We start from the raw sequence: 18,243 nt of genomic DNA, 5'->3' as shown, positions 1-18,243 counted from the left end.
AACTGGTGCCCCGTCTAATCGAGGCAGAAACGCGATCCAGCCTCCAAAAGGACGACAGTAGGCAATCGAGGGACGGGATTGAGGTCGGGATTGTTCGCGTGATCGGTAGCGATCGTGTGTCCTTGCAGCGTGAACGGGGAGGAAAAAGGGCGAGGGGGTAGCCGGGTGCGCGGCATGGGAAAATGTTTCTCTGAAGCTCGGGAAGAAGGCGAGACAGTTTTTGCCGCGGTAGCCTTCGCGACGCCAGCTGGCCCAAGTATTGTTACACTTCTTCGAACGCGGATCAACGAACTCGAGCGTGGCGAGACTAGGTTGGACAGCGAGGACACGCCATGCGGGAATGTCAAGAGACGACCTTCGCCACCTCCTCGGCCAGCTGTCTGCGATCGTAGCCGGATGAGCACTCGTCTTTTCCCGCGGCAGCGGCGACCCTAACCCCCGTGAGAGGCCCGATGCTTATCGAAAGCGCGCGGCTAAGCGTACGCAACAGCCATAATGCCGTGGCTAATGACGCGGGGTAGGCGTGTTACGTGCGTACACCTTCTCAGGGGCGACGTGGCCGCGCGCACCGCTCCGCGATCCCCGCCGCGCCGACCGTGTATACTTATCGCGCGACCTCTTGCGCGTGCACGCACGTCAAGGCGAGCGCAATCAAGCCGCCTCGCGGTAATGACAACGTGCGCTCACCAAATGTCCGATTCTAGACGCTCATGAGAGGGAACTGCTTATAGGCGTTCCTCGATATCCCAGGAATTTCGAAAAACGAGCACGCCGAGCTGGCAAGGACGATTGCTGGCTGTGTGATCACGCGGGTGCTGCTGGATCGGTGATTTACGGGGAAATATTGCCCACCCGAAAATTCTGATTTTAATGACACTTGGTGTTAATGTAGAAATGTGCAGTATATTGGAGTATGCAAGGAGGAATTTGTTTTTCTGTGGAAATTCACTCTGAAGAGATGCAGGGTTTTTTCTCAACCTTTTTGAAGCAAGATCCCCTTTTATAATATTCAAATACCCTGCGCCCCTCATATAAGTTAAGGTAAATTTAATAAGTTAACGAAATCACGTTAAAAATAGGTATTTCAGAATATAATTCTAACTTAATAATATTAAAAGAAAAAACCCAAAATCCGTGGCGAGAATCCAGAAAACACTTCGCGACCCACCGGTTGGGAATCACTGGATTAATGTAACAACGACTGAAATAATTCAAGAGCTTTATAAAAAGAAAAGTAAACTCGATTTTATCCTGTAAAGAAAGTTTCAGAATCACCTCATATATTTTATTGAACTTGCACTAAAAGATTTCCTCCCCTCAAGATTAAATCCTGAGAGCACTACTGTCTAAAGTTATCGCATTTTTTTTAATATGGGGACGGTTGATTTCAGCACACATAGTACTATTGAATTATGACAAATTAATATTGTGGAGGAGATGTGCGACACCACGAATCTTATCTTGATGAGAAATCAGAAATCAGATCATAATTCTTGAGAATTCTCGAGAAATTAAAGAAAATATTACAAAATGTGTATTTTTGGAATAATGTTGATAATATTTATCAAAAACATAAGAAACTATTAGCTATGTTCATTCCTGACTAATTTGCACAAAACTTGTAGGTATAAATGAAAAAAAAACAGATATTAAATATCATAGATTTTTATTTAATTCAAAACTTGTGCAAAGCGAAATATTACTTTTTTGTTTTAAAATAATTTTTTAATCTATTTTTTTTGCGTATAAAATCTGTAGCTGTAAAAAAATTTATTTCGTTTTGAGTGGATGTTGGCTTGATCAATTTCTTTCTTTCTTGGTTGATACTAAATTCTTGGAGGCTCTCTGCGAATGCTAACTCCAATTCTTTTCTTAATGGTAATTCTTCATTTTAAGGATCCGTAAATTTTTCACTATTTTCAGGAGAATCATGGTTACTGTTATATTTCCCGAAAAGTCTAGCTACTTAGAATTTGTTTTGCCGTTTTATACATATCTGTCTTGGATATTAAATAAAAAAAACGCGTCTTTTGAATCATTCTGAAGAGATTCTGGTTTACCCATGCACAAATTTTATAAGGGATACAATAGTTTTGTCTCTTCTTTTCGATATTCTTTCTTTCCTAGCCACAAGAAGATCATTACTTAATTCAGTAGGTATACAATTTTCCTAAACTGTTAAACAAGAATTTAAGAGCACCTTCACCAGTCAATAATGTTGAATCTTCTCTCCTGACATTTTCTATTGTAATTCACATAGGTTCTAATGTTACTAATAAGATTTATTATAAATTATAGATGTGTGTATGCGTTCGCGATTTCCTAGACTTAAGTTTGTCGACAAAAGCAGTATTTCTCGAGAAATAAGAAACAAGCAATTATAAAATTGCTCGAGAAATTCTCGAGAAAGAATTCTCGATGATTCTCAAAATATTCGCGATGAGAAAAGAACCCCGATTCGATAAAAAGAAACGGAACTTACATTATACATCCTTCGAAGGAACCAATAAATCAATTGGACCAATGAACCAAGAATTCGAATTCAGTCATCCACACCAAAACCATCCTAGCCGAACGTACAACAGAACGCAAAAGAAAATACAGACAATTACCCGTGTCTAACTCATATCAGTTCTAGTCGGACATGGAACGACAAGCGTTCATCTGAATCACGCGCGATAAAGCGGGCATCGATACCCTGGTGACTACAACGTGACGCTGCCCGGTTGACGTTCAACGTCGGTAGCGGCGGGGTAACGCGCGTGTGACATCGACAGAAGTGCATCGCCGTGAGAACAATGAAGGTTCGCGGGCGCAGTGCAACGCACCGTGCGCGTCTCCATGCAGCGACAATAAGACCAGCTGCAAGGTCGCGACGGGACGATGCGGCTGGATGACTAAACCCATCTTAACTCGCGCCAGAGACCAATGATTCAGCACGGAGGCATCCCAGTGAACCGGAAGCCCCATTCGTACAGCCGGAGAACCGGACCGGCAGCCCCTTTCCTGACCCCGATTTAATTTGTAAAAGATCGTGACTCAGAATCTTGGATTTCGAACGATCGGCCGCGCTAGGTCAGTTTTGAGTCATCGCTCGTGGAGCACGTGCCGCGTAATTGCGTCGTCAGATACTCGTTGGCTTTCGAGATTAGAATATTGATTCTCCTTTGAAGATGTAAGATTCTGGTGTTTCTTTGAGAGAAGTTGAGAAGCTACGATTGTTTACTTGGTTCTGTTTACAGATTCGCCGATTTTCCAGGGAGAAAGAAGTGGTAGTAGAGCGTTCTTTTTCAGAGCAGGGCCCGATCTAGGGAAGCGCAAGCAGGACAACTGCTCAGAGCGGCAAATTTGGGGCAGTGAAATTGGTTAATTCGTAATTTATGAATATTAAATTTTTTATAAAACTAAAGGTTTTTGTTATTCAATAAATACCTACAAAAAATTTCACACTCTGTCAAAGATTATATTTTAAAATAATGATTTATAATTAAATATAAAGGACGGCAAAAATCATTTTTGCTCAGAGCCGCAGAGGAGCTAGATCGGGCCCAGTTTCGTCAGTGACATTCTTCTAAACAGTGAATATGTTAGTGTCTATATAATATTCATCCAGAACGGTGCCTAAACGATCCAGATAGAATACTTACGAGGTGTCAACACCACGACGGAATAACCATTCTCGCGCGTCTCCGTTCACAATCGAGCTCTTAATCCGTTTACAAGACTGGCGACGTTTTAACCCATTTTGTACCAATTCAGAGTGGCGAGGACGCACGGGGCGTAGGGCTTCGCCGAGTCGATGCGATCTCGGTGCCGCACAAGCCGTACAATCGACTGCTCCGAGACCACTTACCCGCCAAGTCGTCTAACCCGCCCGTGGAGGGACGAAGACGCTTGCGTAACCCCACTTGTGCCGAAATTCTACAGCGTTCGGCTCGGTGCTCCACTCGAAAGTGAATGGATTGCACCGGCGTGGGTCGCGCAGTGAGTTCAGTGTCAGAACCGAGACGAGTACTCTCATCTGGCATGCATAAAATACTTCGGTGGCGCCAACGTGTCGGCCAGCTCTCATAGCCGATACCCGCGAGAGCCTGTACGTAGGTATACACAGTGCGCGGCTGTTCCTCCAGCTTTCCTTCTCTCCTCCACTCCCGATCGGCCACCTATCTCCTTCCATCCTTTCTACAACGACTTTCCCTCTCTTTCTCCAGCTGGCCCTCTCTGTCGCCCGTACACGCCATCGCCGATCCAACGGGCAGGCGAACAAGCTGGCAGGTATGCGCATTTTTATGCGCTCTTTTATGCCCACGCGTTCACTAAAAATAATCCCGTATCGAAGACCAAGCATAACGAACGCTCGCCGCGCGAATTCTTCCCCGGCTGATCCCCTTTCGCACGCCAAGCTGACGCTCCGCTTTCGTCCTCCTACCTTCCTCCTTTGCCCGAGGTACTTCAATTTATTCTATAAGTATTCGTGCTTCCGAAATTCCGGCAAGATGTACGTAAATAGGTACAGCTGAGGATAATTGCCAAGAACTTCTTCCGCCCCTAAATTTGGGACCTTGCAGCAAGGGGGCAGTTCCAGGGTTTAAACGATTTTATTCAGCTTCGATCCTCTGCTTGTTTGTTTGTTTGTATGTTTGTATGTATGTTTGTTTGTATGTTTGTATGGTTGAAATCTGGCAATCAAATTTAACCCACTTCCAACTATTCAATTGTCTTGAAACTTAATGATTTCGGCCATTTCTCCGTTTCGGGCACATTCAAGCAGTTGAAATTGACGTTAATATTAAGTTTAATGTTCCCTCAATTAATATACAAAAAATCACGCAGGTACTTTTTGGTACTTTTTTTAAACCTCGAGTCAAAGATAATAAACATTTAACATAAAAAATCGAGACAAATTGTTGATATTGCAAAAAAAAATATCGGTAGCTGGGAAGGTCATATAATACTAAACATAACTTATAAAAATCAAATTAATCAGATAAACATTCGGCAAATAGCACGTGTTTAAAGAAACGCACCGAAAATTCGAATAAATTTCAAGCATCATTTTGCACAACAAATTGGTAAATTCATGAAAAATTATGGGTAAATTTAAAACCTGCGTTCCTTTATTAACACTTTAAGATACAAGAATTTGCGGATCGAACAGTTTAGATTCTTGACTATTGAGCATTACGCGAAACACTGTGCGTCGGTTGCAGCGCAAAATAAGAGGCACTCGAAACGCATAGCAACAACGTGCCCGTTGCCTATTCACTTTCCGTTACGTGCCACGGGATATTAATCGCCATGCAAAATCATGCGCGAATCAAAACGATTCATTCACAGTATTCACACCCTTACCCCTCCACCGTTCTAACTTACGACCATTCGGCCGGAGATTACTAAACATATCCTTCCACAATAGAAACCTCCAATTCGCCATTGTTCTGGAAACTCTGCACCAGGCTCGCGTTCGCTTTCCTATCTACCTCCCTTATGCAAGAAAGCGTTCTCGGAAACACCTTCGCGACGCCGACGCGTTTTCGCGAACGCAACACTTGCTCTCCATCCCTCCCGCCGGACTACGCGCTAATGACGGGACGTAAGATTTTAATTGGCGCCAATTACACCGTCCATTTAATTGGCAGCTGTAAATAATCCGGCGCATAACTCTCCGCAGCGGCTGGAATCGTAGCGCGGCATATAGGTAGGTCCGTGGGCCGAAATGCGCCGGGGCTAATGATCGACGCGCGCGATACCGCGCGCTGGCCGAGACGTACGCGCGTACACAGTCGTAAATAAATGGTGCATCGTGCCCTCCGACTCTCCTCTCTCCATATATGAAGAGGCTCTTGAGGATCGCCTGCCCTCGCCCACGCATCGCACGCGTCGCGGTAAATCCATCGCGCGGTGATCCTCTCGAGCGTCGCGCGACGGCCTTCGACGTTACGTCGATCGGGCCTCTATAGGGTAGGAAAGGTTCAAGGGTCGCCGATCCGGGTTCGCCAGCGATTGTTACGTAATAACCTCCTTGTGAAAGTAAATTGCGCGGCGAGACAGTGCGTCCCCTGAGCGTCCGCGTGAAAATTCTTCAGGCGGCCTGGAGAAATGTCGGCGGACGGTTTCGTGGAAGTTGATGAACGGTCGGTGATAATTTAGGAGGCATCCTGTCGATGCAACGTGGGCAGGTAGGTGAGAGAACGTTTAACCAGTGAAATTATCGGGGCCCAATTTGCTCGGGGCTTGCCGCTACGGAGGTAAATTGTTCTTAGAATAATTTTACAAACCGCTCCGCTTGCAATTAGGGCCACGGCAAACGGCGATCGCCCGAGATAAAAGGAGACTGTTGCGTCGCAGCGATTACACCGAAACCGTTTCGCAATTTGAATTTATGTCCCGCGGAATCCAGCCACGTGTTGGCATCGACTTCAATTGAACGGGGGAGGTCATTGCCTCGGCTGCAAATCAAAGATTGGACACACCGTTTGTTCTGCAAACGAACGCTGTGCTTGACGAAACAGTTCAATAGTCGATGCAATCGGACCGATAGCAGTGCGGCACGTGTGGGGCTGTAAAAGTTCGGAGACCGGTAAATCATAGAATTTACCGATAAATCGTAGCATTCACCGCTACGTGGCCGTTAAAGTCCGAAATAATCCACAAAACATTGTCACCCTAAAGCAGTGTTTCGCCAGCTTTTTTGAGTCGCGATTCCGTTTTATAATTTTCATATAACCTGCGACCCTCTCCCTCGTGTAAGGCAAGGTAAATTTGATAAGGTAAAACACACATTAAAAATGGGTGTTTCAGAATATAATTATAACTGAATGATATTAAACAAAGAGAAGAAGAAACAGCTTTAAATCTTTAAGCCATAGGATACGTAGTGTACAAGAGAGAGATTGCTTTATTCCTTTTAGCTATCTTTTTTCCCTCATTACTTCCCTTTTTGCCTCCACGAGAAAGAGAGACAGAAGGGGAGGGAGAGAGAGAGAGAAAAAACCGTAGCGACCCCCCAGTAAACATTTCGCGAGCCACAGCTTGGGAATCACTGCCCTCAGACGAAAAATGTCAGAAGACGAAAAATGTCTGAAGAAACATCAACCTCAGATCTAAAACCGAAGTTGAAACATTTTATAAGGTATTTCGCACTTTTACCGCCCCATAGCGGTAAAAGCTAGGATTCGCCGATAAATTCAAAGATTCGCCCGTCTTCGGACTTTTACGATGACATAACACCATATGCACCGTACGCAGAGCAACGTGTGTACCTGCTTCAAAGAGCCTTGGTAGTTGACAGAGGTACTGCAAAATGAATCCTCCTAAATCTGCAACACATTACCGCAACCATTTCACTTTCGCAATACCTTCTTATCTGTCTGTTTATTAATACACCATCCACCATTTCGCCGGGCAAAACGAGGAGGTAGAACCGTTCGGTGCTATCTGTGGCATCATCGTTGCCGAGATGCGTTTACGTGCGTTAAAGGACCATTGCCATAGTTATTGCCTTTTAAGAGCAGCGTAATTTATAAAGCAGAGTGGGGCACGATTAATTTTCAAGACTGTAATCAGGGGGGATCGTTGGTTCTTTTCATGCTGATGGAACAACGTTGCGGCCGTAATAAAATCTCTATACCCGGGCCACCCCGTAGACGCATTAAACCTCGATGATCCCATCGAATCCTTCGGCCTCGTGCGCGCGAGCGCGCGTTCGATGCCCACCACCACGGAGCATTGTCTTCGCGGGACGATGCAATTTATTGTAATCGGCCGGGGCGCGTACACGCCGACCCTCGTGTTTCAATGAACGGACGCGTCGCGTGTGATTACTCGCGGGGCCATTCCGAAATTGTTTTAAATGAACGGCCGATGACGGGCCGGCATGTGTCCGCCGCGATGGGAAGGTCGCGACGGAACCGCGCGCGGAAAAATAGCCGGTGAAAAGGGACTCGTCTAATGATAATTATTCTGCGAAGCCAGCCGCGCCGTGGGCACACCTCGCGTCATTTGGAAGGCGCAGGGATCTTCAATTGTCTCCGCTCGACGCCCCTCGGACTCCTGAAGCGCTACGCTCCCCACCAGGCAGCGTACCTGATGATGCATCAACTTCAAGAACGCCCGACCGGCAAGAATATTACCGCGCCGGGATGTGGACGCGAACGCACTCGAGGGGAAAAGCTGCGGCGGCGATAATTACGGGGATGCAGCAGAGAGTTGCTAGACGCGCAATTTACGGCGAAACGTCCTTTTCCTTTTCTTTCTCTAGATCTCCGCGAGAATAATCGAGGGAAACTGCTCTTATATTTGTTCTGCTATTGCGTTACATGCGATGAACAGGGACGTGTAGTGGAACGGAGGAGGGGGTGAGTGCGCGCTTTAAAATGCGTAGAATTTGGTCGCGGAGCATTCGAAACGAAACTTTAGTGCAGTCAGGAAGGTGTAAATATCTAAAAGTGCTAGTTGGTATGGAGATTTGTTTATATTCATCGGCCCCTTAACGCGTAATCTCCTCGTAACTGCAACCCGCAGTACTTAATTCTAAGCCAAGCAGCAAAGAATGCTATAAAATTCAACGCGAAGCTTTACTCTCTGGTATGCAATCTGCCACGAAGAAGGGAGCAGTTAGATCCCGAAGGAAGGACAGCCCTCTCGATTCAACGTTTCCTGTGGGAACTTCCTTTTCATCGAGCGCAGGAACTCTGCTTCGCGCCACGTTTCTCCTACGCGCTGTGCTCCCTATCAACCATCGTTCCTTACATAATAAAGTAGTTGCGTAAGACAATTGGAGCTGGATGGAGAAATAACGTTGCAAGCACCGAGACTGATATAGAAGTTTCTGACGTTTTCAGCTCGTCGGTACTTTCCCTTTTCGCTAATACATGCTCGCCTGCATTCGGCCACGCCACTTTCCACCGCGCTTCAGTATCAGCGCGAGGTTTGTTCGAGTCTCTGTTCCAGAGGATCCTCGAAACGCGCCTGCTTTGCGACATTCCCAACGAGGGACCGGGAGGGAAGCCAGAGAGCCGCGGCAACCTCGAGTGACCAAAAGCGCCGCGTGGTTGTCGCCAGCGATGAGATAACGAGCAGGCAGATTAGAGGTCCTGCTTCCTCGGCGAATTTATCACGTGGCTGTACGTGCAAAAATGCACTTTGTCGGCGGCCGTTCACGAAATCGTGAGCGCGCAGGTGCACGGAGGGAAGAAAAGGGCCATTTATCGATGAGTAATCGAATCAGCGAGGCAGGTGGGCTAATGGAAGCGGCGCGATCCACGAATAGCTGAGATTCGGCACAAGAGTCCTCCGAAACCGAGATATTCCACGATCGTTCGTTTCGGTGAGAATCATTCAGGCACGCTGACGAGATTGATTCTTTAATTTGGGGGAGGTAATCAGAAAGATGAATAGAAGGCGCATGGGCGTAGTCAAGGTGGGGCAAGGGTGGTTGCTCCACCCTCCCCCCTGGCGCAGGAAAAAAATAAATTAGTCGTTCGACGAAAATTAAATTAATTTATTACAAAATAGGGGAGACCCGGGCAAAGTGAACCTCGGGGTAAAATGAGCTCTCTTAATTTATTCTTTAACAATAGAATATATTTACAAATTTGGTGACGTAATAAATGTGTGTAATACCGCAATGATAATTATGCACATTCAGATCTCGAAAAATGGAAATTCGTTTAAACAATTAAAAATGAAGATTTAGAGACTTCAATTCGTTTTATTTTCAATTTAGCTTTTTGGATAAATGAGTCTTAAATGTGTGAAAAGGTGTGTCAATTTTCTTGGAGATTTGTTGTTGTTAAAGTTCAAACGACCTATATGTAATTGAATTTGTTTTGTATAAAAAACGACTTTGAGGACTCCCTCATTAGATTCTATAAGAGATATAGAGGTAGAAGTTCTATTAATGTATTCATTGCTAATTTAACGTGTTCTTGGCGGGATAGGCGGGTCAAAGTATTAGCTTTCGTTTGAAGCACCGCAGAATCGGAGGCCAGTCGAACGGGTTGGCATACAAAATACCACCATTGAAGGTTTACCGATCGTGTTTCTCTGTTCCTGGCCTTGGGAATCGTTCCGGTCATATTCGCGGCACTTACGTAACCGCTTAACAACGAACGGTAGAAGCCACCCCGGTAGCTTCAAGCCAGTTCTCGTCCTTACAAAAAGCGAGGAGAGCGTGGAACCAAGTTGAGTCTAAAATGTCACTAAACTGGACACAGAACTGGCACCTAGACTACTCTGCTTCTTGATATTATTATAAAAGTTATTCAAAACAAATTCAATTACATATAGGTCGTTTGAATTTTAACAACAACAAATCTCCAAGAAAATTGACACACCTTTTCACACATTTAAGACTGAAGAAGGTGAATTGATCAGCTTCAATAAGCATGATAGTAGAGCGAAATGTCAATGAACCATAAAATACAAATCAGGAAGATTTCCATTAATTCTTCTCGCCAAACATCTTCCCACTGTTCAGTAGAAGACCTGCAAGTACAGCGAAAGAAAGTGTGTGAAACTCGAAGAAGAAACTCTTCAGATCTATCTAGTATTAAACTCTATTAAACCGCATCAGCCTCTCGTGACATCCAGAGGAAAAAAAACTGACCAAGAAATCAGTCGAGATTGATGCAATGAATCCACCGTATCACGAAGATCGTGATTTCCTCGACATCACGTTCCGACAGCTATCGAGACCAGCTGCCTAGCATCGTCCCCTCCGCGAGCGAATGAATTGGAATGTCCGCCGACTAGTTATCCGACCACCGATACCACGTCACTGAACATCAATGACCATGATGACCATGATGGTGGATGCCATAAACAACTACTCCCCATCGAATCTCATTTTCACCAGGTGTAGCAATAGCCTCCACAGGACTACAAGCTCAGCTCACGTTACAGAACGAATTCCTAATTCCACATCACCAAACACAACAACATTCTTTCCAATAAACAAGCCCGTACAACATCGCCCGGCCGTGTTCTCCGTCGAAACTGAAATTCTCCAGAGCCCACACGTGACGTTCGATAAAATCAGAAGCAAGAGACGTCCACACGTGCCAAGGTAACTGCTCGTCTCGTGGCGAGAGACAAGAGGGACAGCGTTTCGCGATGTGCCCTGTCAGAGGGGACGTAAAAGTGCAGCGAACCTGGCCATCTCGCAGAGGGACGTCGCGACGTGACGTCGTTACTTCTGAGAGGCTATCCTGGCGACGTAGCTCGCGACGTAGCGTATAATAAGTCCAGCGGTTTATCGCACCGGAACCACGGTGCCGCGGAGCGACATTCCTCGGTGCCATATTTACGGCAGTGTGTCAGACACTCGGCGACCGAAACGGCAGTCGAAGCGTGCTCGGGGGAGAGACTCGCGTGAGATTGATCCACCTCGTGACCTGCGTGGAGGTAGCGGGTCGACGATCCTGGCCGCCGGTCCCAGAGCGGTGTAGCGAACAAAACGGAGCGAGGATCGACACGAGAGCGTCGTGTCCTACAACAGGAGATAGGTACCGCCGATACCCAGCCGCGCGCTTCTGACATGCATTCGGGACACGGACGTGTAGGTGATTCCCTGCTCGATGCATCGTCCAGGGTTTCAGGATCGTTCTGTATAATGTTAAATAACGGTACGGGCGCGATTGTGCCGGACGAACGCGACCGTGTGTACAAATAACGATACGATGATACGTAGAACTGCCGGGAAGCTTGCGCATCTCGTGGCTGCAAATGGTTCGAGCGAACGGTTGCTTTCTTGGGCACATTAGTGCTCAGATTTCGTGCTGAGAGCACCACAGGGCAATTAAGTTGTTACATATACTTCTTGAAATAATTTTCATGGTTTCTGCTTTTTTCAGATATACAGACGATTAATAATTAGAATAATAATATATTGGGTCGTGCATGTGGAATTATCGATCGCCGGTAGCGTAAAAGTTCTTATGTTTATCGTGGGAATACAATTGGAACCGTTTCCACCAAAAGCTAAGCTAAGCTGTGCTGTGTTTTTTTTATTTTTTATAGCATAGCCAGACGTAGCATATCATAGCATAGCGTAGCTCAGCTTCCAGGTGGATCCCCGGCTTAATAATGTCGCGGAAAACTCGCAGAAACTCAGAGAAATTGAATAAATAATTAGTTAAAAAGCAAAATATATTTTCATTCAAACGTGCCTACGCGAGGCGACGATTTCATATGCACCAATCTAATAGAAACCGAAGGTCGGGATAAATTTTACGACAAGTAGTTTGTCAGACTTCTGCCATGTCGCGCTTACATGGTCCGTGAGGAATTCCACCAACACGAAGGAAGCTGCCGAAATTCCAACGCTCGCCAAGGCGGAGGAAGCCATTTAAAATACCGATTATGAGTCAGATTCACCAGCGACGGTCAGGAGGTCCCGATCTCCGAGTAATTTGCATTAATTTGTATCCCTCTCGAAGGCTCGACTACGTGGCCGAGAAGGAGCGTGCTCGCCACTCTCGCCAGTGTCAATATCACATTGGCACCTTTATCTTCGGCACCGGTGGTATCGTCGCCGGCGATCGCCACTTTTTGCCCCGGAGCTTACGGACGTACGTATAACAACGTGCCACGGGGCATTGACTCCTTCTCGATTTACTCTCGACAAGCACGAGACGCGAGGCTTTCGCACCGGTCGACGTTACGAGGACTCACGTAATTGCTGACGGCTGCTAATACGTCCTGCTGCGCGGAGAAGAAAAACCAGATTCGCAACTTTCAAAGCGCGTCCGGCCGTTCGGGCCCCTCGCTAACAGAGGATCCCGGCTGATTCCAAGAAAATCGAATGTCCCAGCTGAATCCTTTCGCCTTATTGCAGCCTTATGCAAAGGACCGAGGAATCCTAGTGCCTGTACAGTAAAAGCTCTAACATCGAGTCTGTCAAAATGAAGCTGAGCAAAGTCGACGTCGCTTATGGGAACCGATGTTTAGGAATTATGGAGAATCATCATCTATTTAGGTATAATTTTCATAGCGTAGTTTAGGATCACTCGAGTCTGCATGTATCGAGATTATTGAGGTACCGTTTGATTTTTTAGATAAACCTGGTAGCATTAAAAAAATTCAACACTGGTAGTCTTTCATTCAGTTGTCTTTGCTAATAGTCCCTGCAAACTCCAAAATACCTTAAATGCAGAGCGTTGAAACGGAGCTCCACGGTTGAACATTATTCGAATAAAGAGTGACCCAAAAATGAGGCCTGTTTTAGCCTCTTTTTGGTCCCACAATTTTGGAACTGAATTTTGTGTCAAATGATACCTTATGGTGAGACATCATTCGCAACAAATTATCAAGTTCAGGTGACAATTAGTTTCTGAGATATGGGAGGGGAAAGAAGTGAAAATTCATTAATGCACCAGCCGATATGGTAATTAAAGAATTGTTCCCAGGGATTTTGCTGACTGCTAACAACGAATTTGAACGTAGATTTTCAAAATTCATAACTTCTATTGCGAGAATGTCGATAAAACATTTTATCAATCGGAATACACGGCTTCCACAAAATTAAAATTAATTATTGTGAAAACCATAAATATTACTTTAGTTTCGAAAATTCATTTTATAACTTTTTACGTTACGAATATTTGACCAAAGTTTTATGAAAATTAGAATGTTTTTTATATACGATTTGCTATATTGAATCGGTCATTGTGAATTCTGAAAATCTAAGGTCAAATTCGTTGTTATCAGTCAACAAAACCCCTGGGAACAATTCTTTAAATTATCGGATTGACATAAAAGTCCGTACATCGAAGCGTATCGGCGGATGCGTTAATGAAATTTCACTTCTTTGACCTACCATATCTCAGCAACTAATAATTGTCACCTCAACTTGAAAATTTGTTGTGATTGATGTTTCACCATAAGGTATTATTATTATTATTATTATTATTATTATTTCGTCTTTATTATTCGTAAAACAAAGGTATAGTACATAAGGAGAAAGTAAAGGCGAGTAAAGGTGAGGCCACAGTATAAACTGTTGGCCTAACCATTGGCCTAACCATAACATAAAACTAAACATTAATTAGTACTACATATACTAATACTAAACATACTTAAAACTAATTCAACAATGAAATATGAAATATGAAGTATGAAATATGAAATATGAAATATGAAATATGAAATATGAAATATGAAATATGAAGTATGAAATATGAAATATGAAATATGAAATATGAAATATGAAATATCGTTTGGCACAAAATTCAGTTCCAAAATCGTGGGACCAAAAAGAGGCTATTTCTTGGGTCACTATTTTCGCGGCACAAACGATTGCGATTTAACCCCATACATTTGTAATTATATTTTGGAAGCATGAAAAATATGATTCTATACAGCAAATAATAATAAACATTTAACCAAAAGAAAAACATCATTATCCGTGCATTAGTCCTTGAAAAAAATTCATGAAAGTGTGCCTCTTTTTCGACCGGCAAAGTAGAATGGCTCCTTAAAAGACTCCGTACATTTTGCAGATAGTATGACTCGGCTTCATAGTCCGGTTAGGAACTAAGTCGATTTATTCTCCATCCAATTCCCGTTCAGTTCCGTCTATTACTAAGCTCAATCTCGGTAACAATCTACGAAGCAGTGAACAGTTGCACTCTGCGATCTCTATACACCAGCGAAACAAGGTCATCCTCGCAATCTATCCTCCGTGGTAACGCGAATCTGCCCCGATAGAATTCAACGCGAATGTCCCTGAACTCGGCGATGCGGCCGGATATTAATTGAGGCGCGATCGCGAAGCTGGTTCGATCGCGGCGAGTGCATCTCGCCGGGATGACGTCAGCCGGCAAGCATTCGATAGCAGGTCGATACGCGACCACTTGCCGCGATTCTTCGTTTCCCCGATGGCCGGGCGGGGGATACGTTCCATCGGGGACCAAGCAGCGGAGCTTGACTCCGCGATACAGGTTTTAACGCGTGTAATTTATTCCGAGCGGCGAGCACGTGTCTGGTTTCGCGCTCGTGTTGTTGTACGCCGGCGGAGAAAAATCGGCGAACAACGCGCTCACGCCCGTGATCCAGGCGACTAATTTATTCCCGTGCTCGTATGACGGATTAGGTGTCGCGCCCTTTTTGCGCGGCCGGTCGCCAGCTAAACGCGTTCCAGAACGGCTAAGCCTTCGAGAGACTCGCTAACTAGATACGAGATCGACGAACGGCTGTTCTGCATGGCTTCGGTTGTTCGGGCCGCGTCGCGAAAGGGGTTGTAAGTGCGCGGATACCGTACTAGTGGCTGGAATGTCGACGGGACCACGCGCTTTATTTGCCATCGATACACGACACACGCAACACCCTCGGCCAGACAACGGGGTCACTGTCAGCCGCGGGTACAAGACTAGCGGCCCGATGACGTCGCGAGAGACAAAGAGCGCCATTCTTCGGGACGGCGCGCGGTAAAACGGGCCGATTAGTCCATTACCGATTAGACACGCACCATTGACACTGGCGCATCGCGGCGTGGGTCGTTCAAGGGGCTCGGCGGAAAAGCGGGTGGATCGCGATAACGCGACGGGGTGGTCGTCGATGCCTCCAAGGATTTCTCTTGGAATGGAAGCGCGACGAGGATTCTATGAAAATGGAGACTGTTAACCTGTCCTGGTCACACGGGGTGTATCGCACTACAGACAAATTTTTTTATTCGCCAATGTTTCTGTAAATTTTTAGATCTTATTATTACAATTTAATAATTTGGTGAATTTTAATTATAAAATTTGCTTCTTTCTACTACTATTTTTTCAATTACATATTACATCATATAAAAATTTACATTTCTAGAAAAACACTAGGTATTGGAGCATTAAGAATGTACAATTATCACTTGAAAGTTGAAAGATTCAGAAATAAGAAAATGGTAACTCAAAAGTAACACTGGGGTGCAGTGTGATTTTAAGAAAGTGTGACCACGAAGGGTTAAGTTGATGATACGTTTATTATGCTCAAACAATAATGATGGGTGTAGTTAATTGATTTTCAGATAGAATCGAATCGATGCATAGGCTTTTAAATTAACACAGTGTCTCTGCAACGCGAGGGGTATTCGTTTCTGTTAATCGCCCGTTTCTTGCGCAACCAAGCGCCCCGCGCGAAGTCCTCTAAATTGGAGCGATCCCCATCACTGAGCGGCAGCTATTCGAATTATTTCGTCAGAAGCAGTGATGTGTGGATGACATGGTTCGCTGTGCCCGATTGAAAAGTAGATGAAGCAAAAAGAAGAGGAAGATACAAGGGACTCGATTCTCCCAGAGTTGATGGGTCGATAACACCGAAGCCTGTGACGTTCTTGATTTAACGCAGCCTCGCCGAGATCTAGATTACACGAGGAACTTAATAACAGCGATGACAACAGAATGATTCACCTAGTCAATACCAATAACAACTGCTACGTACTTTGAACAACTAAACCGTTCACATCCCAATCATCTGAAGGAACCTGATCACCAAGGTTCAAGGAACTTTTTCACGATTCTCATCCGTATGCGAGCGCAAATGCCTGCTGCAACGGGATTCGACGGTCGAACGGAACGGTAGCAGGAAGGCACGCGGGCGCACCGGCGTCAAAATGCACGCGTGTGTCACGGACGGGGAATACAAGCGCTCTAAAGCACACCGACAGGCGCGCGAGATCACACAAGTCGATGGAACGGACCCCTATCGGACGGGTTACCGGGTTATTAGGGTGTGTCAATTTTTTGAATGTTTTAATTTTAACCACGACTAGTGAGAAAACGGTACAATTTCAGGGTTAAAATTAACCACTAACTTTAAATGGTGTGTAATGCATTATTTACCTAGTTGCAATTTCATTTGAAATTATAGAAAAATACGAAAATTATTAAAATTATTACAAAAAAATTAGTAGTTGAGCTTATGAACCGCAACAGAAGCATTGAATTTACTACATAAATGACATATGGCTAGATCTGTTGCTAAAGTTACATATATTTTTATTTTGTAATAAATACACGTTTCCATACATTTTCATGTGAATATAATAAACACTAATTTCCACATATTTTTATTTTCATTTTCATGCTTTTATATAAGCAAGACTCACTTTAAGCAGTGTTTGAATATGTAGTTTGTAGTTAAAGCTTACTTAATTTTCACGTTTTTCAACTGTGATTTGAAGTAGCTAAACCTCACTGAAATCAATTTCTGAAGATACTTTCAGATTCAGGATTAAAAACAGCATTACTTTGTCACTAGTCGTTCTAAATTTTTCAAAAATTTTAAATTTACCCATAAAGTTGACACACTCTACCCGGGTTATGTGGATGTATTTATATTTTTGTTTTCCTGTTAAAGAGGATGGCCTTTCGAAGCCTATCTATCGCTTTATATTGCCCAACGAACTATAGTCCTTTATCATTTTCCTCCTCTCTCTCTCCTTCGGGTCCCAGCAGCAGCGGCGCACCGGGAGAAAGGTGGTTCACCCATCTTTTCCAAGTACCCACCCCGTGATGCTTATTAACTTCGGTAATCTAACGAGAACCTTCGACTTAATGATTTTATTTACATAACAATTATACACACAAAATATATAAACATAGTAATACGTAAAAATATTTAACACTTTTGCCTGCAGTCTTCAGTAGTACCTACTTACTAGAAGCTTACCTACTATTATGTCTAATTTTTTCCCTATGGTGTATTATATTGTATAATATAATATCCTACTAAGTATACAACTTGCGGTAACTTATTTTCTATCAGCTAGGATATCTTAAGATTAACTTTGGTCCCTATGTAGGAAAATACTATAAAAACCTACTTTCTAAAAATGCAGGTTCTGTTTATGAACCTGTATGTCTGACTTATGATGTACATTTAGAATATATAAGTATATATCGTAATCATTTGTTTGCACTTAAATCTCAGTTGACAAATTAAAATTTGTGTTTTATTCTTGATTCCCTATATCTGATTAGATAACTTTTAAAAATATCACCAATCAATCGATTTACTTTCAATTGTGTATTATAAAATTTGATTGCACTTTCTATTATATGCTCATTGACATACTATATTTGCTTCTCCATGAAGATCTTTAATTCTAACATATCTGCCCTTATTAAGAACTAATCTAAGGCACTTATTTTGAAACCGTTGCAACAAAATGATATTGTATTTAGCTGTGGATCTCCACACAGGCGATGCATAGATAATTATTGGTCTTATTATCATCTTACATATTAGTAATTTATTGCG

General features: G+C 44.0%; 1 protein-coding gene across 6 annotated transcripts in view; it reads right to left on the bottom strand.

Annotated features, from left to right (window-relative positions):
- The window catches only part of Shrm (shroom), a 183,598-nt gene that overhangs the window by 144,231 nt on the left and 21,124 nt on the right, over positions 1 to 18,243 (bottom strand). The window lies entirely within an intron of this gene.

The sequence above is a fragment of the Andrena cerasifolii genome, chromosome 1 (assembly GCF_050908995.1).
Source record: "Andrena cerasifolii isolate SP2316 chromosome 1, iyAndCera1_principal, whole genome shotgun sequence".
Classification (NCBI taxonomy): domain Eukaryota; kingdom Metazoa; phylum Arthropoda; class Insecta; order Hymenoptera; family Andrenidae; genus Andrena; species Andrena cerasifolii.
This window is presented reverse-complemented; position numbering and strand designations above follow the sequence as displayed.